Genomic DNA, 23,030 nt, shown 5'->3' on the forward strand with positions numbered 1-23,030 from the left:
AGCAAAGCAGGCGGCTAAGCTGGCAGAAAAGCCTACCGGCCCAAAGGCAGCTCCTCACGTCCGGAAAGAGGGGGATCCAACGATTCCCCCCGAAGGGGAGTAGAAGACTTTGTGTGTGCGTGTACGTGCGCGTGCGCGAGCGCATGTGTATGTATGTGTAGTCATTGAACTTCAGGTCTTTAACACTCATGTAAGTTCATGTGATAGAATGTTTAAGGTTTTGTTTATCCAGATATATGTTTTATAAGTTGATTGCTTTTTTAAGTTGGCTACTGGCAAACTTAGTTTTGGTAGTTGCTGCACGTATGTCAATTTGAAATATGTATCTGTCTACTGGGGACCCAATCTCAGTACGAGAGGTACTAGGAGGATGTGGCGATACAAGTCAGCAGATTGGGATGCGATGCGGCATTTCTTTGCATCTCGTCTCTGGCGGCAGCTGTGCTTCTCTTCTGACGATCCGACGTGCTGCGCGTCTGCCGTCTCTGAGGTGATTATTCGGGCTATGGAATACTTTATTCCGTATTCGAAGTCTCCTCTAGCGGCAAAGCTCGCCCTTAGTTTAACGCTGAGTGTACTTCTGCGGAAACGCTAAAGCGATCTGCGTACCAGCCTTAGGCTGATGCTCGAGATCGCAAAGCACCGGAAACCCTCCGTCTGAAAAAAGCCTTTAATAAAGCTGCTGTATCCTGCAAAAAAGCGATACGGTAAGCTCACTTCGGCTATATTAGTCGTATTGCGGCCAGGTTAGCTTCATACCCTTCTGGGAGTAAAGCATTCTGGTCGCTCGCTAAATCGGTCGAAGCGAATTTCTGCAGATCATCCCTTCTGCCTTTAATGAGAGCTGATGGATCGCTGGGTCACACCGCTGAAGAGAAAGCAAATCTTTTTGTTTCTCTTTTTGCTTCCAACTCCCGTCGTGACGCTACTTTGCAAACACCACCTACACTACCTCGCTGTGAATCGGAAATGCCCGAGATCACTATACATCAAAAAGAGGTATTAAAAACTTTTCGCAAATTAGACGTCAACAAAGCCAGTGGCCCTGACGGGATCACAGCGATTGTCCTGCGGAACTGTGCATCCGAGTTGTTTCCGGTATTGACTCGCCTGTATCGCCTCTCTATGGTTTCTGGACAAGTCCCGAAAACCTGGCAAGCTTACAAATGTTCAGCCTGTACCTAAGAAATGTAGTCATGCCGACACATCTAGTTATCGACCTATCGCAATCACCTTCATACTCTGTAAAACTATGGAGCGCGTATTGAACAGCCGTCTCCTTGGATACCTCGAAGATTATGATCTTCTCAGTGATCGACAGTATGGTTTTCGCCGTGGTCGATCTACTGGGGATCTTCTTGCGTATGCCACACATTCATGGAGCGAGGCTATCGAGAAACGCGGTGAATCGCCTGCGGTGTCTCTCGACATATCAAAGGCCTTTGATAGGGTTTGGCATGATAGCCTGTTAAACAAATTTTCAGCTTACGGAATTCCTGTTGGCTTTTGCACATGGATAGGCGATTTTCTGAAGGATAGGTCAATCCGTGTAGTTGTACACGGTTACTCATCTGCTCCTCATGGTATACCTCAACGGTGTACCTCAGGGATCTGTCCTCTCTGCCACTCTATTCTTGCTGCATATCAACGACCTACTGCTGATGCCCGGTATCTTTGGGTACACAGGCGATAATACAGTGGTAGAGAGTAATGTGCCAGACGCCCGACACAACAGCGAAAAAAGCGGTGTAAGCGAGAGGCGATGATCATCCGGTTGAACCTGAGTCTGAAAGCGGCTTCCGACTGGGGAGATGCTAGCAGGGTCAGGTTTAATGCGGCTAAAACACAGGTGTGTCTTTTCACATCAAAACGGAGTCCCTCACACTTTACTCCGCCTTTCGGAGATGTATCCATGCCGATAAGGGACCGCCTTGAGCTACTTGATCTGGACTTATCATGCAACCTCAACTTTGGCCGATACATCGAGTGCTTGGCAAAAACTGCTGCCAGAAAACTAGACATATTTTACAAGGTCAGGCGGTACTTCACACCTGAACAGCTTTTAAATCTGTATAAAGCACAAGTTCGATCGTGTATGGAGTACTGCTGCCATCTTTGAGACGGCTCTGCCCATTACCAGTTAGCTGCCTTGGACTCGGTGGAGCGAAAAGCAAAGAGACTTATTAACAATAATTCTCTCTCCGAAGCTTGAAAATCTCGACCATCGCAGAAACGTAGCCTGCTTGTCGGTTTTCTATCGTATACATTTCGGGGAGTGTGCGCAGGAACTTTTCAATTTAGTTCCACCCTCACTGTTCCTCCTTCGGTCGACTAGAAGGTTCGGAGCACTCCATTCTTATGTCGTTGATATTTCACCAATTTGCACTAAGCGCTTTGCTTCCTCCTTTCTGATGCGTATGGCAAAGGAATGGAATGCTCTACAGGCTCTATCTGTATTTCCCGAAAAGTACAATTTGGGACTATTCAAGGCTAGAGTGAATAGGCTTTTTAGGCAAACGCGTCCCATCGTCGGTCACATCAAGCGTGTGTCTATTATATATTAAAAAAAATTATAGGCATTATTTTGGTGCACTTGCTCCATTGTCGTTGTTGTCAATACGGAAAATTTCAAATTTGAATCGCCTTTTTCAAAGCTTCAACGAAACTTACTAAACTAAACTTAATTAATAGCACTTATTATTATTGTTTGAATCACAGTATTGTATTCGAAGATTTTCCGTTCCTGTAATACAGTACGGAACAATAGATTTGAAATTAGTTTGCCGTAATAAATGGCTACCTACTTTGAGTAACATTCAATTAGGGTTCTAGATCCATTTTATCTATCCATTCAACAAATTTTGCCTTAATAGAAAGTCTTTTTAGTATTATTTCATAGGTGAAGTGACTTAGTACACAGCTCACGCGAGTGTGTTACATACGAGTATAAAGGGTTTTTTCCAAAAGTTACCTTCTTTTAAATTACGTGCCACCACGAGCTACTGTCGCGTGCGTTATAAATCTTCATTCGTACCCTTGGTATAACAAAGCCACTCATGATGATACGTCAAAAGAGTTTAAATGGCTCCCTATCCGTCAACGCAGGCAAAAGAGACTAGTTTGCACGTTGTACTCCATTCTATCGATCCATTAACTCTCTTCCACTCTCTATGCCTCTCTTTTATAATCTGGTTTCATGTCTGATTCCTTCATTCTCTATTCAACACGTCTCTGGAATGCTCTCCCGGACTCCATCATAAGGTGACCTAGTTTACTCTCTTCCAAAAAGAATTTCCATGAGCATTAGCCACAGCGATAATCATCATCATCATCTTCTGTTATTGTATGTATCATATATAAATATATATGTTATATGTATATTTATGTGTTATGTATATAGATATGTATATATTAGGTTTTATATATATTTATTACATTTATGTTATTAATACATTATTAATTTAATATTTTGTTCAATTTACCGCATTCGTGAATTTCGTTTTCCTCAAAGGTTCACTGGTAGAGAATGCTTTTACCATTAAGTCCACCTTTTGTACCATTTTGTGTTGTGGTCAATAAAGTTTAAAAAAAAAAGAACAAATGAAATAGTTACAATTGTTAATACAAAGATTGAACACTCAGAGAAGAAATTCCTTCGATCCGGCGTCTTCTAGCATACCGTGCCAGTCGCTATACCAACTAAGCGACGGAACGAACCAGCGGACCTCACAATTTTTTCTATGTGTTTGTCGTATCTCTCTCTAGCACTCTCGCTCAAGTCGCACTCTGTCGTGCTTGCCCTATTATGATGATTTACGGCAATGGGGGTCTCTACTCTTGAAACAATTACTGTCAAATAAATAATGCTTGACCAAATTAAAAAACAATGTCAAGTATGAAGCTTCATTTGCATCAAGCGTCTGTAATTGGTCGAGTATTACTTAATCGACAGCAATTGTGTCGGACAGATATCGGACACAGAACGAGAGTACAAGGCCAGAGACGTGGTACAGCAATGGAACGAGTTATGCTCGGAGATTCACTGAGAGATCGAATCAGTAATGAGACAAAAGAACCAAAGTAACCGACGTAGCCCAAAGAATTGCAAACTTAAGTAGCATTGCCCGCAGAACAGATAGCCCATAGGGTCAAAGAGTTTTAGGGTCGTATTCCAGAACTCTACTCAATGCTCAAGTCAGGACTTGAGTATGATTTAAGGCACTGAAAATCATACTCAAGTCCTTGCCATTAGAGTCGTATTTTTAGTGCTTAAAATCATACTCAAGTCTGCTCAAGTCGTGACTTGAGCATTGAGTAGAGTTCTGGAATACGACCCTTAGATTTGGACAGATGGATGCAAGTAACACGAGACCGGACTTTGTGGCGTTCTTTGGGGCGTTGTTTGGAGAAAGCTTATGTCAAGCACTGGACGTCTTTCGGCTGAAATGACAATGATGACTGTGTAAATTGCGGAATACATACCATATTCTTAATGAAAAAAAAAACAACTTTGATATAATAATTGATAACTTTTCTATACAAAAAAATAATCTCGAAAATTTATGGAACTACATCCGTTTACCAAGTTTTATTGAAATCGGTACATGGAAAGTGGGTGAAATCCAATAAACCAGATTCATCCCCTAATTTGACACCTTTAGATGTAGAATATTGTCTTCAAATTTGCATGGGACCACTACTGCAGTATCCCCTTTCCAACACAAAAAGAATTGCAAATGTCCAATTCACAAATGTAGGACTAATAGTGTCATACATACACACAAAAAAAATACAATCGAATTTAGAACCTCTTCCTTTTTTCAAGTCGAATAAAAAGTCAATTCCAGTACCAATATTGTAGAATCTACAATCCAAAAATAACACTTTTTTACAATTAAGTAAAGCTACCATGTGAATAACTAAAATAGGGACACGTACAAGAAGTAAAGTGGAACATTTTGAACGGCGGAATCCAAAAGTAAAATACCATAAATAAACAGACTCGCAAGTTAATCAGGCCGCAGTGTTGTAGAGGCGACATTGGCTATAAATCGAGGCCTAATCCTGCCTACCCGCCCCGTCCCTCCCCGTGACCTGCCCCTGGTCTGAATAGCCTGAACACTTGGCTCTAGAGAAATAAGATACATTACTGAACATTCAATTTGAATGAATTCTACGAATACTTTGAAGGAGGTTTTGTAAAAGTTCTAACAATATTAACAGAAAGTATTTTAAATATTGTGTGCACGTATGAAATTGGAAATTTCTCGGGGTTCATGATGTAGTGAAGAATGACCAGCCCGGTGAACGGTACTTAGTCGGGTCGAGCGAAAGCCCGGTCGAACGTTCGTGCTGCCCTCTTTCACTGGCGATGCCTGCCGATGATGCCTGATCGAAGACGAGGTATGAACAACTTTTAATATCATGTTTACATTTATTTCTATTTTTTTAATTAATTTTAATTTATTTAAAAAAATACTTTATTAAAATAAAAATATTTTGCACAACGTATTAACAGTAAATTGAAATTCTTTGATAAATGAAAAATAAGGTTTTTAAATTAAGAATTTTTGTAGCTATAGTGAATAATCTCAGTACAGAGTACTTAAAAACCGACCTCAAAAGTACGTGGAAGTATTACCAAGTTTTATTGAAATCGGTTACCGGAAAGTGCGCAAATCCGGATTCATCCCCTAGTTCGCCACTATACGGGACTTGACACAGGAGATAATAATATCGCGTAACATACATACAAAAAAAACATACAGCCGAATTGAGAACCTCCTCCTTTTTTTGAAGTCGGTTAAAAATCGGCTCTCACTACTCAAAGTACATTGAGAGAGATTTCTGATAATAATACTTTGGTACAGTGTAAAGGTAATAGCAGATATACAACACAATGACAATGCATGTTGAATATTGTTACAGTAAAACTACGTGACGAAAGTGGAATGGAGCCAATAGAAAAATTCACAATTTAAAACACAAATTTACAAAAAGGGAAGTGTAATAGATATTGTGAAACAATAAATATAATCTCAGTACAGAGTACTAAAAAAACCGACCTCAAAAGTACGTGGAATTACATCTATTTCCCAATTTTTATTGAAATATCCGCTAGTTCGCCACTATACAGGACTTGACACAGGAGATAATAAAAATCGGTTCTCACTACTCAAAGTATATTGAGAGAAAAACGCCTTGAATTGGAGAATAGCAAAATCAACCACTAAAAAAATTTAGACCATATTTATAAAAATGAATCTTCATACGTGAACAGATTTTCTTCTTTCTTCTTTCTTCAAAATTAAATGAAACCACTAGGGAGGTACCCTCTTTCCAACAAAAAAGAATCATAAAAATCGGTTCTCAAATACCGAAGTTATCGCGTAACATACATACAAAAAAAACATGCAGTCGTATTGAGAACCTCCTCCTTTTTTGAAATAGGTTAAAAATAGGGTGGTTAACATTTATATTGGACTTGATAACATTACCATCTCCATCACCCATGATCATGGGACCTGTAAAGGGCCCAAAACGTAGGTTTTTTGGCAAAAACAAGTATACGCGATTCTAATCCGAAGAAATGGTTTCAGTTCCTGTGTTGAACAACACGAAAACCTAAGAACTCGATATATTTTATTTATACAAAAACAACGGACTCTATTGCGTACATTTTGTTGAAGTACGTGTGCAAATTTCAAATTACCTTTATTTCATAGATAAACAAATCTTGAAAACGCTTGAAATTTTCAATTATTTTTTTAATATAATATCAAGTGACAGGATGAATAAGTTGTGATTTTGCGTTCCTGTATATTTCGTGAACTTTATTTGAAAAAGTATTTTCATATTATTGATTGTAATTGGATAATGAAAAGCAATAGCGGCTTGCAATTTTATGCCGAAAAGCAATAATGTGTTAACCAATACGATGATTGTATTGCGAAAATAGCACTTAAAGAAATTACAGCTGATGAAATTACAGGCACATGGGACTTGTCAACTTATGTCTTAGGGTGACGGGCGCACTGCAACTGTTAAGGACAGGCGTGTAACGTACCAGCAAGCGCACGACTTAGTTCGTCCCGTCCCTTGATATTAAAAAAACATTTTTTTGTTTTCGTTGTTATTGATAGTTTGTTCAAAAATTTACTTACAAAATGAAACTTTTCTTTTTTTAACATTTTCGCAAAACTATGATCATATTGCTTGACACGTTATTGCTTATCACTATCCAAATAATTCACTTCGTTCGACAAGGGAATGACCAATATACGGTTACACCACACAGTCTGTCGGATGCTGGCCACACTGCCCACCTGTCTCCTGATTCTCTAGGTCCGAACATATTCCATCAACACGTGGTAAACGTCTTCAATGACGCCGCAATTACTGTAATATGGAGTTGGTGTAATGCCCATCAATACGGTAAGCTTCTTTGAAGGAATGTGCCAAAACACAATATATAATAGACAATATCACATACGTTGTTACTCTGATCGCAAAGTAAATAGCTAAAGTACTTGTGTTATGGCAATCGGAAACAACAACGGTACCAGAAACACTCAGATCCGAGACAATATAGAAAAATTAGTTTTCTACACTGGACCCGGCCGGGGATCGAACCCAAGACCTCAGAGATGGCGACACCATGAAAACCGGTGTGCCACTCGACCACTGAGACCGCCAAAATACTAAGCTATCTATTCAGCGTACAGTTATCAAAGCACGGAACTTCCAGTGGCTTAGGTTGAATTGTTTTGAACCAGATACCTTTTTCTTTGGATCTCTCATCAATGTATTATTTCCACAGCTGTTTCAAAGATGTGTCAAAGGAATTCACTCTGGAGTACTACCCAGAATACACAATTTAGAAAAGTCCGTTTCCCAAATGGGTTCTACCGGGAATTGAACCCTCCAACGCGTGGGCGTTGGATGTGGAGTTGCAAACCGTTTAGCCAACAAGTGAGTGACGATGATATCGACCATGGAACAAACACAACTAATTGGTGCCCAAATTACACCGTTCAGGTAATAAGTCTGCAGGCAGGGAATTTCACTCCATACTGTTAACTTGTTGTGTTCGAAAAAGGAAACATTAATGTTTTCTAAAAGTGAAAAACGAACTAAGCTTGCCTTTACTTGAAAGAATAATATAAACAAGTCATCCGTCTCATACCAAGACAGTCAAAGTTGTCACGTTCTTTCATGCATCATGACGGTTTACCCAGTATCACAATTTATTGGAAATAGAAGCCATTTCTTTGTGTTGTCGAGCTTGCTTGTTTATTACTTTGAGATATAAGATTATTCCTCCAAGTGCAATAATAATAGCTTAATAATTATTATTTTCAAGTTTCTTTCATTGGTAATTAAACTGAGTTTTTTTTGTGAAATCACTAGTGTTGTTATGATTATGAATAAAGGGATTGAACACAGAAAAATTTTCGTCGACCTGTTGAGACTTGAACCCATGTCCATGCTGCACCGTATTCAAAATCATTTAGTTTTTTTTTATTAAAAAATAAGTTGACATTTGACGTCCATCTCACCTGATGGATAGTCTCTGATCTCAAACTAGAGAACTCCCTGTACTATGAGTACTAGAACAACGGGATTCACTCTGGAGTACTACTCAGAATACACAGGCCAGAATCAATTTAGAAAAGTTCGTTTCCCAAATTGGTTCTACCGGGAATCGAACCCAGAACCTCCACATCCAACAGTGCAAACCGTTTAGCCAACCTGGTTGTCTGAGTGACGATGAGATCGACGATGGAGCAAACACAACTAATTGGTTCCTATAGACTTTCGCCTTTATAAGTCTGCAGGCAGGGAATTTCACTACATACTGTTAACTTGTTGTGTTCGAAAAAGGAAACATTAATGTTGTCTAAAATAATTTTGTTGTTGATTGTGAAAAATATATTATTATGTAATATTGGAAACTTTCAATCATACATTATAGTTTGTTGTGAGACAAAATTACATGTCATAACTTGTCATTATCATTGAGATATTTTTGTGAGTCTGTAGACTTTGAGTGTAGAATTCGAATACATCTCATATAATTACTTTTATTCAAAACTGCGCTAAAGACAAATTGGCGCCATTTAAGTTACTTTACGATCATCAAGATCGTCAAGTCAGTAAAATGTTAAAGATAGTAATGAATTAAGAAACTGAAAATGTAAACTAATAAACAAAATCTTATAAAAACTATAAACAAAAAACCCGCCATTTAAAAAGTAAGTCACCAAGTATCGGGAGAGCTTCAATTGCACGGCGAGTTTCAAAATGGCCACTGTAAAGATACGAAAAAATGTGTTCAGGTGGACACCCGCGATACAGGGTTTTCCTAGTGCGAGGCTATGTATGTGTGCGTTATTATTATTATTGAAAATTACCATCTAAGATCTGGTAGTTTAGCCTATCCTAAAGGACGAAAAATTTTACTACTATTTAATTGCAAAGCAAATAGGAGAACGTCTTTTTGAATGGTCATCGGTAACTGCACGGAAGCTGCCTTGTTTTTGTGAGTTCATAAATATATACAAATAGTACGAATTCGACAGGCAACTAAAGTCACGAGCTTAATCAGGATTGTTATAACAACTCATAGTAGGTCCCCTGTACTTATATTTAATAAACAAACGGCACGTTATACAAGTGATTTACCATAAGTTTAGCTCAAAGTGAAAAATGACGAAAAATTGCCCCGCCAAGTGTCCCCTACTCCAAAATCAGTCAAGCAAGCAGCTATCAATACAGTCTTATCTCAATGGCGCAGCCACGAGGCAACGAGGCTTTATTTGATGGTTTTTAAAAATAAACTATAAACAAGTGTTTTTCCTTAGAAAATCTATAAATACTTAAAAATCTATAAATACTTATATTCTTAGATGTAACGAACATTAATTAGATTTCTTAGACAATAAGCTTTAAAAAATTTTTTTTTTTTTAAAGGTTCAATTGACCATACAAGTTAGCAAAAGCGGAAGACGGCTGCTCGGGATAATTTCAGGTCCTAATATGGACAGACGATACGGCAAGCCGCAGCCGTGCTCCCTTATTAAAACACTGAATTTGGAGATAATTTCCGTATTATTTAAAGATATTTAAAAAGAAGACATTTCAACTCAACTTCTGGATGGAACTTCAGGCTACACAGGATTTGAGGTTGTTGAAGAGACGGCTGTTTACTTATCATATAGATAGTATGTAGGTAGTCAGGTGCGTGCTGGGACACTACCTATACAATCGTGGAATAAACCAGTGTTTAAGTCTCAATTTATATTGCAGCGGAACGGACTGGAAGCGAATTTTTGTAACGATATTGTATAGAACATTCATTCGATACAACAAAAGGTTACATACTAGAAAACAAAACAAGGATTTTTAAATTGTATAAATAAAATTGGGTAGCTCAGGCCCTTGGGTTTCCCAGACAGTCTCTTAATTTTTTGGATTAAATTTTGTGCAGATGAAGGACACTGGGACCCCACGGGCCAAGGGTTTCGACTCCAAAGGCTGTAAATAGGTAGTCGGAGCTGAGATTCTGGTACTTATTACTTTTTATTCTTTCCGCCAGCTCATCTCTTGCTGGTGTGCTGCAGATGGAACGGAGCAAGTGTGCCGGTACATGTGGCATCGCACACCTGTCCAGCCCATACTCCAAGGGGTGAGAGTCATTCCGTACGGTCATTCCGTTTGCCATCTGTTCGCGACATTTTGCCGCGAGATGACATGACTTGTTTGAGATCTTTCTTTTTGGTTTCTAACGACATTTTGCCGTCGCACTGTCTATATCTATGAAAGATTATCTTCACTCAGTCATTATAATATAAATTTATAGTACAGATTTTTTTCTTGTAACTGAAGTTAGAAATAAACTTAAACGACTTCTCTTGCAGTTGAACTTCCCTTTTTTGCACACATCAACATCGCGTTCCATACTAATCATGTTTATGAGGTTGTCTTGCTATGATGCTAAAACTCGTTTTCTTGAGTTCGAAACGCAATTTGCTTAAAATACGTATTTTAGGAAAAGACGATTTTCCTCTAGCAGTTTGTATCAACTATCAAATTTAACTCTACATCACTCAAACTGTACTCAGACAATATAGATCTCTAAAATATGATCTAAATATTTCGAAGAGGAGAATGAAAGATTTTGTGATATACTTACCTAAAGTAAATACAACATTTGTACAATTTAATTAATAAAGAATTAGAAGTGTATATGCCAAAAGTCATAAGACTGCAAATGGCTACAGTCCAAATCGTAGGAGGAAACCGAAGATCTATTTGAACACTTGCTTTAAAAATACTCCTTTCCTAATCTATTAGAAGATAAGAATGATGCAAATTGTTAAAAAATTATTTGTTGACGTTGTTTGGAAATGTAAAAATTAAACATTAAGTATAAGTTAAAAATGTAAAACGTGCATTTATAGCTATGGAAGAGAAAATCGTCGGCGACGGTGTCTAATTTTTTTTCAGCGGAAATTGTCGTGACATAGCTTTCAAGTGCTTAAAAGAAACAGCAAAATATTATTTAGAACAACCTTCATATTCGTTTTCAACGTTTTCAATTTTAACTTGTACTATAGCGGATATATAAATGAACTTAAATAACATTTGTAAAGCGGCAGAGCTCCTTGTTAATGAGTTTGTCCAGGAAAGTACTGCCACCTTACCTATTGATGCCGGCATACAGTAATGTGAGCATTACTGCATTCCGATTTTAAAAGGTAATGGTGAAATTACAGCCAGATGGGACTTGTCAACTTATAACTCAGGGTGACGGGAGCAGTGGCTGTGCCCCTCAAATCTGTGCGATTTAAAGCTCTGAGTGGCACTGTAACTGCTACTTGACTAATGTATCGCTTACCACGAGGCGCACGCTTTACTCGGCCCCTCACTTGTTATCATAAAAAATAAATGTTAGTATAAAATTAAGACATCTTCATTTTAATGTAGCATGAACATCGAGTGTATAACCAGAAATAGAGACGAAAAAACGGCCATATATTCCTGGTAACACATTAGCGATACAGCTCTTATAAATATCAACTCTCGTTTAGTTGCACTGAGATATAGACAGGTCAACTACTGCCCTGTGTGTACGTCTCCGTATATTCCAAAAAACATTCTGTATTTATTGTAATAAAGATAATATCTCTAACAATGCCGTGCTGTTCTATTCGGTGGTGTCGGAAAAGAAGCAAAACGTCTAATTACAAAACAAACGGAATCACATTTCATCGGTAATTAAATATAAAATACGTAATTTTGCAATTTTCGTCCATTATAACAAAGCTCAAGTCTCGGTAGACCTGGTGTGTCTTGGAAGACCAGGTTTCCGACTCAGAACAATGCTTATCAATTTGAGATGAATTACATAAAAGTAAAAGCTGTGCGTGTGTGTGTGTGTTTTTGTGTATTTGTGTTAGCGTGAATGCGTGCGTCCATGTATGCTCGACGTCTAGGGGTATGATAAGATGTAACCTTGACAGGAAGTAATTCGTTTGAATTGTACCAAAATATTGAGGTATCAAGTATTGAAGGAAAGTAAACAATTAAAAATGACGTTGGTACTTTTTTAAAAAAAAAACTATTTTTCCCGGTTTTACGCCAGTCAAATTCCACTATCCACCATAGTTTCCCAAAGTAGTCCCTACCGCCCCTCAGTAGGCGCTGAAGAATTTGGGGGGCGTTGATACTGTCCAGGGGGTGCTAACGTATTTGAAAAAAATGTGAATTATTAATATTTTTTTTGTTTTTTATAACATCAAGTGGCGGACGAAGAAGTCGTCCGCCTCATGGTAAGCTACACGCCCGTCCTTAGCGGTTACAGCGCCACTCAGAGTTTTAAATTGCAAAGATCTGAGAGGAACTACCACTGAGAAGCCCGTCACCCTGAGACATAAGTTGACAAGTCCCATGTGCCTGTAATTTTACCAAAATCTAAATATAAACTACACTAAATTTTTTCCTTGTGATTTTTTGTGTTAATATAAAAAATACGTGTTTTCAATTATTTTTTGTGGTGGTAGGAGGTGACATTTTTTTATCTCGAATAAGTGCGCCCACTTAGCCAAAAAGTTTGAGAGCCTATGCACTATCCTATGGTCCTCTATTCCACTTAGTTCCACTATAAGTTCAATCAGTTGAACTAATCGGACACAAATATTCCAATTAGTTCAACTAGGTACAACTTTTCAAAAAGTTGAACTTATTGGACGAAATTCATCCTGTTACTTCAACTTTCCAATTATTTAAATAGTTCAACGTATGACTGATAATATTCCTTATCGACTTTATGTGTGGTAGGAGAACCAGGACATTATGTCTTCGTGCTCCTATCAGTAGGAGTAAGTAGGAGCACGAGGAAGATCGAACATGTAACTTGAACTAATTAACTCGACTAAAGAAATAACGTTAATAGCATTATTTATATAAAATAATCTTTTTATTTATTTCCATGAACAATATAAGTTAATGGCTGTTAAAAATGTTATATTATATAAATATTGCTAATAATAATGTTATATTATATAAATAACGTTAATTTTTTAAGTTTAGTTATATATAATCAATACTCAATCATTTATTGCACTCCATAATTACAATATCATCTTATGGTAGGTACATTATGGGCCCAGTAGAGCATGACAACACTAGAGGTAATAAAATTTTTATTGAATTGATATTCAATTATTTTTTGTGAAATTACTCTACTAGTTTGTTATAATTATTAATACAAAGATCGAACACTCAGAAAAAATTTTTTCTACACACAACCGAACAGAATTTTTTCTGGGTGTTCGATCTTTGTATTAATAATTATAACACTAGAGGTGTTTTATAGTACGACACTATTCGGATTCATAGTAACGGGTGTAAAATAAAAAAAAAATTGTTATAAGGCCTAATAGAGAAGGACACGCCACTAATTTCAGACTCACAAATGCCTTAGGCTCAACTCACACTGGCGCAGATTCGAAGCGTCGCGTTGCGTCCGTATTAGTTGAGACTTATTTTACCTTACCTATTTATTATCAGCCACAGGTAAGGTGGCAGTACTTCCCTCTAACTAACTCTTAACTCTTTCACAAGAAGCTCTACTGCTACTAATTCCTCATATTCTCATATCAATATTTTATATTTTAATGACAATAATATAGGTATTCATCACAGCATTTTTTCTATAAATCTATTGAAATATAATGCTATGAATGATTTCGATGAATGAGTTCCTGAATAAAACAAAGATCCTATAAATGACAGCATTTTGCCCACAGCAAAAGTTGTAAATCATTAAATTGTAAAAGGAGCAAAAATAAACCAATCTAGCGGTTTCTACTTCTAAATCCGACAGTATATTTTTTTGTCGCCTACTCGACAGATCTGAGCTGTTTCGACTACTTACTTATTTGCGACATTTCAATTTAGCTTCCAAAATTAGACCTATAAAAACAAGATTCAATAATACAGTCTGCAATGAACAGTAAACTACAAAAGTGTACTGTTGAAATGCCGAAGTGGAGAGTAGGTCAAAGTAAGAACACTATCGCATGTATCAACACAGTTGGGAACTTTAAACTTGTTCCGATCTGGCTCTTGGAAAATTTTAAAATTTATATCCCTCGCCAAGGCTGTTACGGCTCTGGTATCATTTATTTTGAGGCTTATCACTTTTTTAGATCAGACAACGTAATATAACAATCTCGTGACGCAGTAGTTAAGCACTCGGGTCCCCTCGGTGTGTTGTGTAAACAAAGTGATTTTTTATATCATAATTAAAGTTTTAGGTAATAATTTTACGGATCAATATCAAAATATTTACAGCGACGAACTCTCCTCAAATTACGAAAAGCTTATTTTGTACAATAACATGAAGGTATTCAATACTAAATGGTCACGACTTCTCAACCATAATGTACATTTTTGTGCGCACTGATTGATGAATAAATATCTTTATTCACTTCCTTGACAGCTTATTTACTAAATAATTCAATGAAATCAAACTACTCAATAATTATAACTTTTTTATTAAAAAAAATCTAAAAAATTTGCTTGCCTGCTTTTTTATAGGGATTACATCTGTTTGCAAGGTTTTATTGAAATCGGTTAACGAAAAGTTCGCGAAACCGGACTCATCCCCTAGTTTGCCACCCTTAGAATGACATATTAATCTTAAAATTTAACTAAATGTAATATACCTACACAAAACAAAAATACAGTCAAATTGAAAACCTCCTCCTTTTTTGAAGTCGGTTAAAAATAGGAAAGAAGAAAGGAAATTACAAACTTATGTACATTTTTTTATGACCCAAGTGACGGGACGAACAAGTCGTGCACCTGGTGTAAACGACACACCTGTCCTTGACAGTTGCAGTGCCACTCAGAGCTTTAAATTACAAAGACTGGGGGGCACTGCCACTGCGCCCGTCTCCCTGGGACAAGTCCCATGTACCTGTAATTTCACCAGCACGGTTATCCTTCAAAACCAAAACGTAATAATGCTAACGCTACGTTTGACGGCAGAAACAGGTAAGGTAGTATTTCTTTCCTGGACGAGCTCTACTGCTACTACCACTAGATTAGAGTAGAACATTTTGGAAGTCACAGTAGTGATTGACGCTTGCTCATCATAAATGCGGTTGGTATCTTGCCAGGGTACTGATACACACATACTGTCTCCCAGAGATACTGTACTGTGATACTGAAGTGGCAGAGACCTTGAACCCTCTCTTGCTATGGTCATTCGTTAAATACTGTTATAAAAATATTCACCCTGTATTGTCGGTTGATTCCCGATACGTACAGTTGGAAAGAAAACTTTTCGAAATTTGTTTTGATATTGGAGTTGTAAGTACAACCACTACTTTTAATTTCGTTGCTCTGGTAGTCATTCCATGAGGAATTCCTAATTTGAACCCAGTTGGTGATTATCTGGCTCACTTAATAATAAGTGATGTGAACATTACGTAAATACGTATCGGTTCAGTTTACTTGTACAGGCGCAAAGGGACTTGTTTGTGTTTCTCATAGTTAAATACTAAATTCAATTCCAGCTCTGAATATAATTAAAGGCGAGAGCAAAACAGCTCAGAACAATTAAAAGTGAATCCTTGTGAGCCAACATCAAGAAACTTTGACTCTAACAAAGATGTTGCTTTATGCTGGAAGCGTAAGAACAAAAAACAGAAGGTTCGGGTTTGTATGTTTATTAGATCAATTTGGTCGAATTGTTGATATCAAACATTATCATCTGAACTAAAGAACACTTGCATTCCGTCAGCACGCCAGCAAACACGGCAACCGTTTATAATGCACAATATAATGATAGCACGTTTTAAACAGACCCTAAATCATTTTAATGGTTTTATAATCCATGAACACCATGAATAACAAACATTTTATAATTTTCACTCAACAATATAAAAGAAGAATCGTAGTAATCGTAGTTGTGAGCAAATGACAATAAATGATTTCGAATGATTTCGTGCATTCATGAAAATGAAGGTTTTTTTTTCCTCCTATCCACAAAAATACAAATATGTATTGTGTGATCGATGATATTTTTATTATATTTATGCAGTCAAACCGTCGTGTGGTTCATCTGTTGATGGAAAATGGATACCTATAGACATTAGCCTAATAAGAATAAGGACGTTTTCTTAATATCGTAAATTTTTTGTCGGTCAAGGACATAGGATCGGAAACATCGCGTGTATGTGATCGCACTGACTCTTTTTTTATGATGACAAGTGACGTCACGGGAAATTTCAAAACCGGAACGCTCTAATGCCAATATTAGCGCTTGACGGCAGAAATAGACAAGGTATTGTACTCTTTCACAAGGAGCTCTACTGCTACTACATAGACAACGTATCTATAAATCCGCGACAGCTGAATTGTATATAATAATGATGTATGGAAGACGAAAACACAACGACCTAAACCCAAGTAGACGAGGGCTCAAGTACTCCATCATTTTTATAGCATCATATTTGGATGGTAATAGTAATTACAAAATACATATAAAGATATTTGTAAGAAAATTTAAATATTGCTATTTCCTAGCGCAGAAGCAATTCTATTCAATTTTTAATTAGGTAAATATAATATCGGGAATCGGTTTTCGCACTTTTTTTATTCTAATATAAGTGTGCATTTGACCTCCATCTCACCTGATGGAAAGTGATGATGAGTTCGACGGAGCATGCACACCTAAATAATGCCTATTCACTCTCGCCTTGAAAAGGTCCAAGTTTTCCACTCCCTCGCCGCTCGCCATACAAATGTGGAAGCGAAGCGCTTCGTACGAATCCGGGGAATATCCACAACATAGGGATGGAACTCCTGCCCACGTCTAGTCTCCCGGTGACGGAAAGGGGAAGGCGGAATCAAATTATGCAATTTCATCGCACACTCTTCGTGATGTATCCTGTAGAATACCGATAAAGCTGGCAACTCTACGGCGGTGTTTAAGGCTCTGCAGCCTACCTATAAGCCTCTTAGCGCGCTTGTCTATTGAATCCAAGGTGGCAGTTGGTATTTAACAGAGCCATCCCATAACTGGCAGCAGTACTCCATACATGACCGGACTTGTGCTTGGTACAGCTGAAGCAACTGTTCCGGTGTGAAGAAACGCCTCACTTTGGAAAGGATGCCAAGCTTCTTGGCTGCATTTTTGGCCATGGATTCAATGTATCTGCCGAAGTTGGAAGCAGATTGGACGACAGGTCCATTCTAAGTAGGTGAACATGGTTAGCTATCGGTATGGATATATCACGAAATGTCGGAGTCAGCTCAAAGGGACTCCGTTTTGTGGAGAATAGACACGCCTGAGTTTTGGTAGCGTTAAATTTGACAAGATTGACATCGCCCCAGTCGAAGACTGCCTTGAGCGTCAAATCTAAACGGCTAACCATGGACTCTCGACAAGACTGGATTTCCTCTGCACTGACCCTTGCATTAGTCAAGTATCTATCTACAACTGTGCTGTTATCAGCATACGCAAAGATACCTGGAATTAACATACCATTGATATGCAGCAGAAAGAGAGTTGCAGACAATATGGAACCATGAGGAACTCGGGCCGATCTATCGCCATATGTTCGGACGAGTAGCTTTTTAAGACCACTCGAATGGAACGTTCACTCAAGAAATCCGAGATCCAATTGCAAAGGTCAGTGGGAAGAAGAATAACATGGAAGCTTGCTTAAAAGGCTTGCGTACCATACCCTATCAAAGGCTTTAGAAATGTCCAAAGACACTGCAAGTGCTTCGCCTTGCTTTTCTATAGCCTCGCTCCATACGTGACAGGCATACGCAAGAAGATGATCTATTACCATCCAAATATCATGACGTCATTTGTTACTATATGTTCCTACGTTCTTTCCATAGTATAAGGAAGTCTTTTCCAGAAAACATATATCCTTGCAAGCATAGCGAAGCTTTTAAGTATACAATACGTCACAGACTAGAATTAAATAAAAAAAATAAAATTATATAAATACAATCACGTTTCTAATATTTATCATTTTACTAACTTGACGCTTGTTATTCAATAAAGTCGTTCAAAAATTCTACTTTGTATATGAAACAAAATAAATGTTTTCACGATTATCTTCATTTTTAAAACGGAACCCACAAAGAAGGCAAAGTTTTGCATACGGATGTAATATTTTGGACTGCCTTTATATCGATTTGATATGGCCTCATAACAGATAAAAAAATGACCTCAAACGTTCCTGGAATTACATTAATTTGTCAAATTTTATTGAAAAATATTACCGGAACGTGCGCGAAACCGGATTCATCCCCTAGTTTGCCACCCTTAGCGGTTCTTCAAATTTAAATGGGACCAAAACTGAAATACCCTCTATCCAACAAAGAAGAATCATCAAAATTGGTTCACAAATGCCGGAGTAATCGCGTAACATAACACACAAAATATAGTAAATTGAAGACCTCCTCCTTTTGAAGTCGGTTAAAAGTACAATGCAATTTTCCTGTAAGCTTATAGTCCCCTGACGTATTCATTACGAAACACGGGATAGAAAATTTAATTGAAATATCCCTAATAAAAATCGAATAAAACTGTAAATAAGCGTAGAATTTTTGCGGAACTCGTATTTTTTATCGAGTGAAGAGTTTAATCATATTTCAGGCCTTATAGGTTACAACCGGTATCCTCTATTTTCATTATTAATTAAAAACTAGTTGAATTTTCATTCATTTCATTTTTAACGTCAAAAAATTGGTTTTCCTTGTGGTTGAAATACGTCAAAACGTCACAAGTTATCCTTGAGCTAATTAAAGAGTCAGTTACATGATTGTTGACATCATCGCTAACAAATAAGGGACCAAAGAATAAGGCTGCTTTTGTACGAGATTCACGATAGAGGCCCCCGTGTGGTGATCCCTATCGCGACGATATACAATACTATGACCTTACCATGTCAGTAATTTATATGGAATCGCTCAAAACATTCATACAAAGTAAATAGTTTTAGTAGAAGTAGAGCTCCATGTGAAAGAGTTCGTCCTGAGAAGTAATGCCACCTAGCCTATTCTGCCACCAAGCAGTAACGTCAGCATTACTGTGTTCCGGTTTTGAAGAGTAAGGGTGATAGTGAAGGTGTTATGAACAGGCGTGTAGCTTACCATAGGGCGCACGACTTGTTCGTCCCGTCACTTGATATTATAAGAAAATAATAATAAACCTTCATATAGCGTCACAGTGTATAAACTACTAAAGGGTCACAACTCGACAATATATTTGCGATACAGTGAGCGACTTCCTGCAAGCCAATGCGATGGTAAAGACGTAATGTCGCCGAAAGAGATCTCAACGCGAGTATCGCATAAGAATTGGATTACTGTATTAAAATAAACTGTATCTAAGCTCAAGATATTTGCAACGATTGTCAGTAAGCCATCAAAGTTTAAAGAACGGACTGCACCCAAACCGGCAAGGGTTAAATGTGGGGCCAATTAAACTTAGTTATCCTCCTACTCTTAGTACTTGATCCTTAGCTAAGAGTTTTCGGTAAGTCATTTACTAAGGATCAAGGGCGGCACTTAATACGGCCCTTTAATCGGTAATTGGTTTATTTAACTTTTTATAAACTGTGCACATATATTTTATATACACGTGCCTATATTTTTTTTAATGTATAATATTAAGTGACGAGACAAACTAGTTATGCGCCTGGTGGTAAGCGACTCGCACACACTCGCGACACACCCTGAGACATAAGTTGACAAGTCCTATGTGCCTGTGATTTCACCAGCACCTTTAAAACCGGACACAGTAATGCTGACATTACTACGTGGCGGCAGAAATAGGTAAGGTGGCAGTACTTCTCTGGACAAACCCTTTCATAAGGAGCACTACTCTCTACTTCTACTAAAACATATAAAGCTAAGTATACGTTTATGCTGTTGCGAGGTTGGGTATACTGCTAAGCGGTATTGCAGTTGGTGGGGCTGTGTGTACTGGACCGATAGGTGTGCCGGCAGCGACAGCCTCCTCTATTCGCATTATGCTGGTTTCTCACGGGCCCGTGATTACTTAGGCCGCACCGGACGAACTCGTATATACATATGAGCCTGTGGCGCATGCTCGCCTGTAGAAATCGACTCGGTGCGGCGCGGCCTGTGATATTACAGGCCGCCTTTACCGTGAGCACCCTTTACCCGAATCTTTTTTTTTTCGAGGGAAAATCCGTCGTGTACTGGTATCATGCGATGGTCCGCATCACGGGGAGGCGCGGTGGTTATGTGAGACTTTTACTCACTAAACACCTCTGAGTATTGCCACGCCCCGCATGAGACAGGCTATGGCCACGTGGTTTACGTTCCACGGCCCCGTCTGCGGATCACAATTCTCCTTCCATCGTTTGCGGCAACCCGTGAGCCCTTATCCAATTGGTGACAAAAGCCCCCGTTTTTACCACCCAAGATTCACAATCAGGGCGGCAGTTGGTATATATACGCCAGCCGCCTGCGACCCAAGCGTTTGCGACGCATAAGATGAAACGAAGAAGAGGAAGGAGAACTTATCAAAAACGGAGCAGAGAAGGTGGCTTCTCCTTAACATCGAAATTTCGTTATTTTGATATCACCAACGTAGTACATACTCCACTTTAAAACAATATCACCAGCTTAGTACTTCCCTATTTTTATATCACCACTATGATATGTCGTTATTTTGATGTCATCCACGTAGTACTTCGTTATTTTGATGTCACCAACTTGGTATTTTGTCATCGCAATGTTCGATGAAACCTAGCAGTCCACTGCATTAAGGTACGTAATAAATAGCGTTACGTTGTAAGTTAATTAAACACAAACAGCATTTTTCGCAGGGAGTCTGTTATCTTCTTTACAAGAAAACCCGTAGTTAAAAATAATACGTTAATACAGTAACAAATAACTCTACATAATTTTATATTCATGATCAGGGACTACGTACTAAATTACCTGTGTTACTTTCCGTAAACCAGGGCGGGCAGGTCATCTCCTATGGGAACCTGGCACTGAGACTATATCCTATTGGTTGTTTTGTGTCAACCTTCGTCTGTAACCTCCCTTAGGAGGTAGGGATAAGCGTTTATTATTTTCCGGGCATAGGTCGATGTTCTCACGAGGGTTTGTATTGTCTAATTTTCTGTGAAATGGGTTCCAAGGTACGGCCATGAAAGTACAAAACACAACTGTCACAAATTTCACATTATTATACAGAGTTTCATGAACATGCCCAACTGGTGATTGACAACTTTTGCAAACCAAAAAAAATGCGAGCCCTATAAAAATAACGCCCAAATCATCGCGCATATTTTGTACGAAGAAAAGTATTACGCATATGAAGCTCATGCGTATCGAATACAGTTGAAATATTTTTATATCATATTTTCATTTCTTTTATTGGAACATTATTTTACTCTACCAAATGCCTGGGCGATAAAAGTAACCAATACTGTAATATAGTTTTTTAATGTGTTATACTTGAACGAGAGACACAAGTCAAATTAGTAGCAGAAGAGCTCTCCTTGTGAAAGAATTTGTCCAGAAAAGTACTGATACCTTACCTATTTCTGCCGCCAAGCAGTAACGTTCCGGTTTGGAAGGGTAAGGGTGCTGGTGAGATTACAGGCACACGGGACTTGTCAACTTATGTCTCGGGGTGTCGGGCGCCGTGGCAGTAACCCTCTGATGTTTACGATTTAAAGCTCTTAGTGGCACTGCAACTCATGGGTAGACGTGTCGCTTACCACCAGGCGTACGACTTGTTCGTCCCGTCACTTGCTATTATAAAAAAGTCACATTTACTCAAAATTACGTCATCGGCACAACACTTTGCCACTGCAATCCAATTACGACTGCACACAACGTATGCAATGAAAAAAAAAAAAGACAATTGCAATTTGCAATGTGCAAAAAAAGCTTTTTTTAGAATTATTCATAATAATTAAATTAATGATTCCTTCAATTATTATTTAACGTCATTTTTTGACGTAGCACTTTGGTAAACAAAAGAATAATCAATTTGTTTAGACAGTTGTTAAATGAAGATGTTATGAAATAGCATTGTAGAATGGAGTACATCACACGCAGCAGTCGTGGCCGAGCGGTTAAGGCGTCTGACTAGAAATCAGATTCCCTCTGGGAGCGTAGGTTCGAATCCTGCCGACTGCGAAATCACATTTTTATTTTTCTCTAGAATCTAAGCGACTCCACTGAACGGTAACCTATAACAAACTCATTTTTTTTCCGAATTAACGTTTGTTCGAATTTTCATTACACGGAAAACCGAATTAAAACGAAACCGTTGTTGTTTATCGCAAAGATACGATTAGGTTCGGTTAGGTTAGGTTAAATTAGGTTAAAAAGAAAAGGTGGCCTCGGAACGGCTCAGAGAGGACGACCCCCTCGCTGACCCGCTCCGAAGACGGCGGCTGGGGAGACGAAGGAGGCAGTACGCCCACCTTCTGAGGTGAGGT

General features: G+C 38.2%; 1 non-coding gene across 1 annotated transcript; it reads left to right on the plus strand.

Moving 5' to 3' along the window:
- The first annotated feature begins 22,643 nt into the window (after positions 1–22,643).
- Positions 22,644–22,725, plus strand: Trnas-aga. Its single transcript has one exon. It is a non-coding gene; the product is annotated as a tRNA-Ser (tRNA).
- Positions 22,726–23,030: the final 305 nt, after the last annotated feature.

Source organism: Hyposmocoma kahamanoa, unplaced genomic scaffold (genome assembly GCF_003589595.1).
Source record: "Hyposmocoma kahamanoa isolate Upper Pololo Valley unplaced genomic scaffold, ASM358959v1 182, whole genome shotgun sequence".
NCBI lineage: Eukaryota > Metazoa > Arthropoda > Insecta > Lepidoptera > Cosmopterigidae > Hyposmocoma > Hyposmocoma kahamanoa.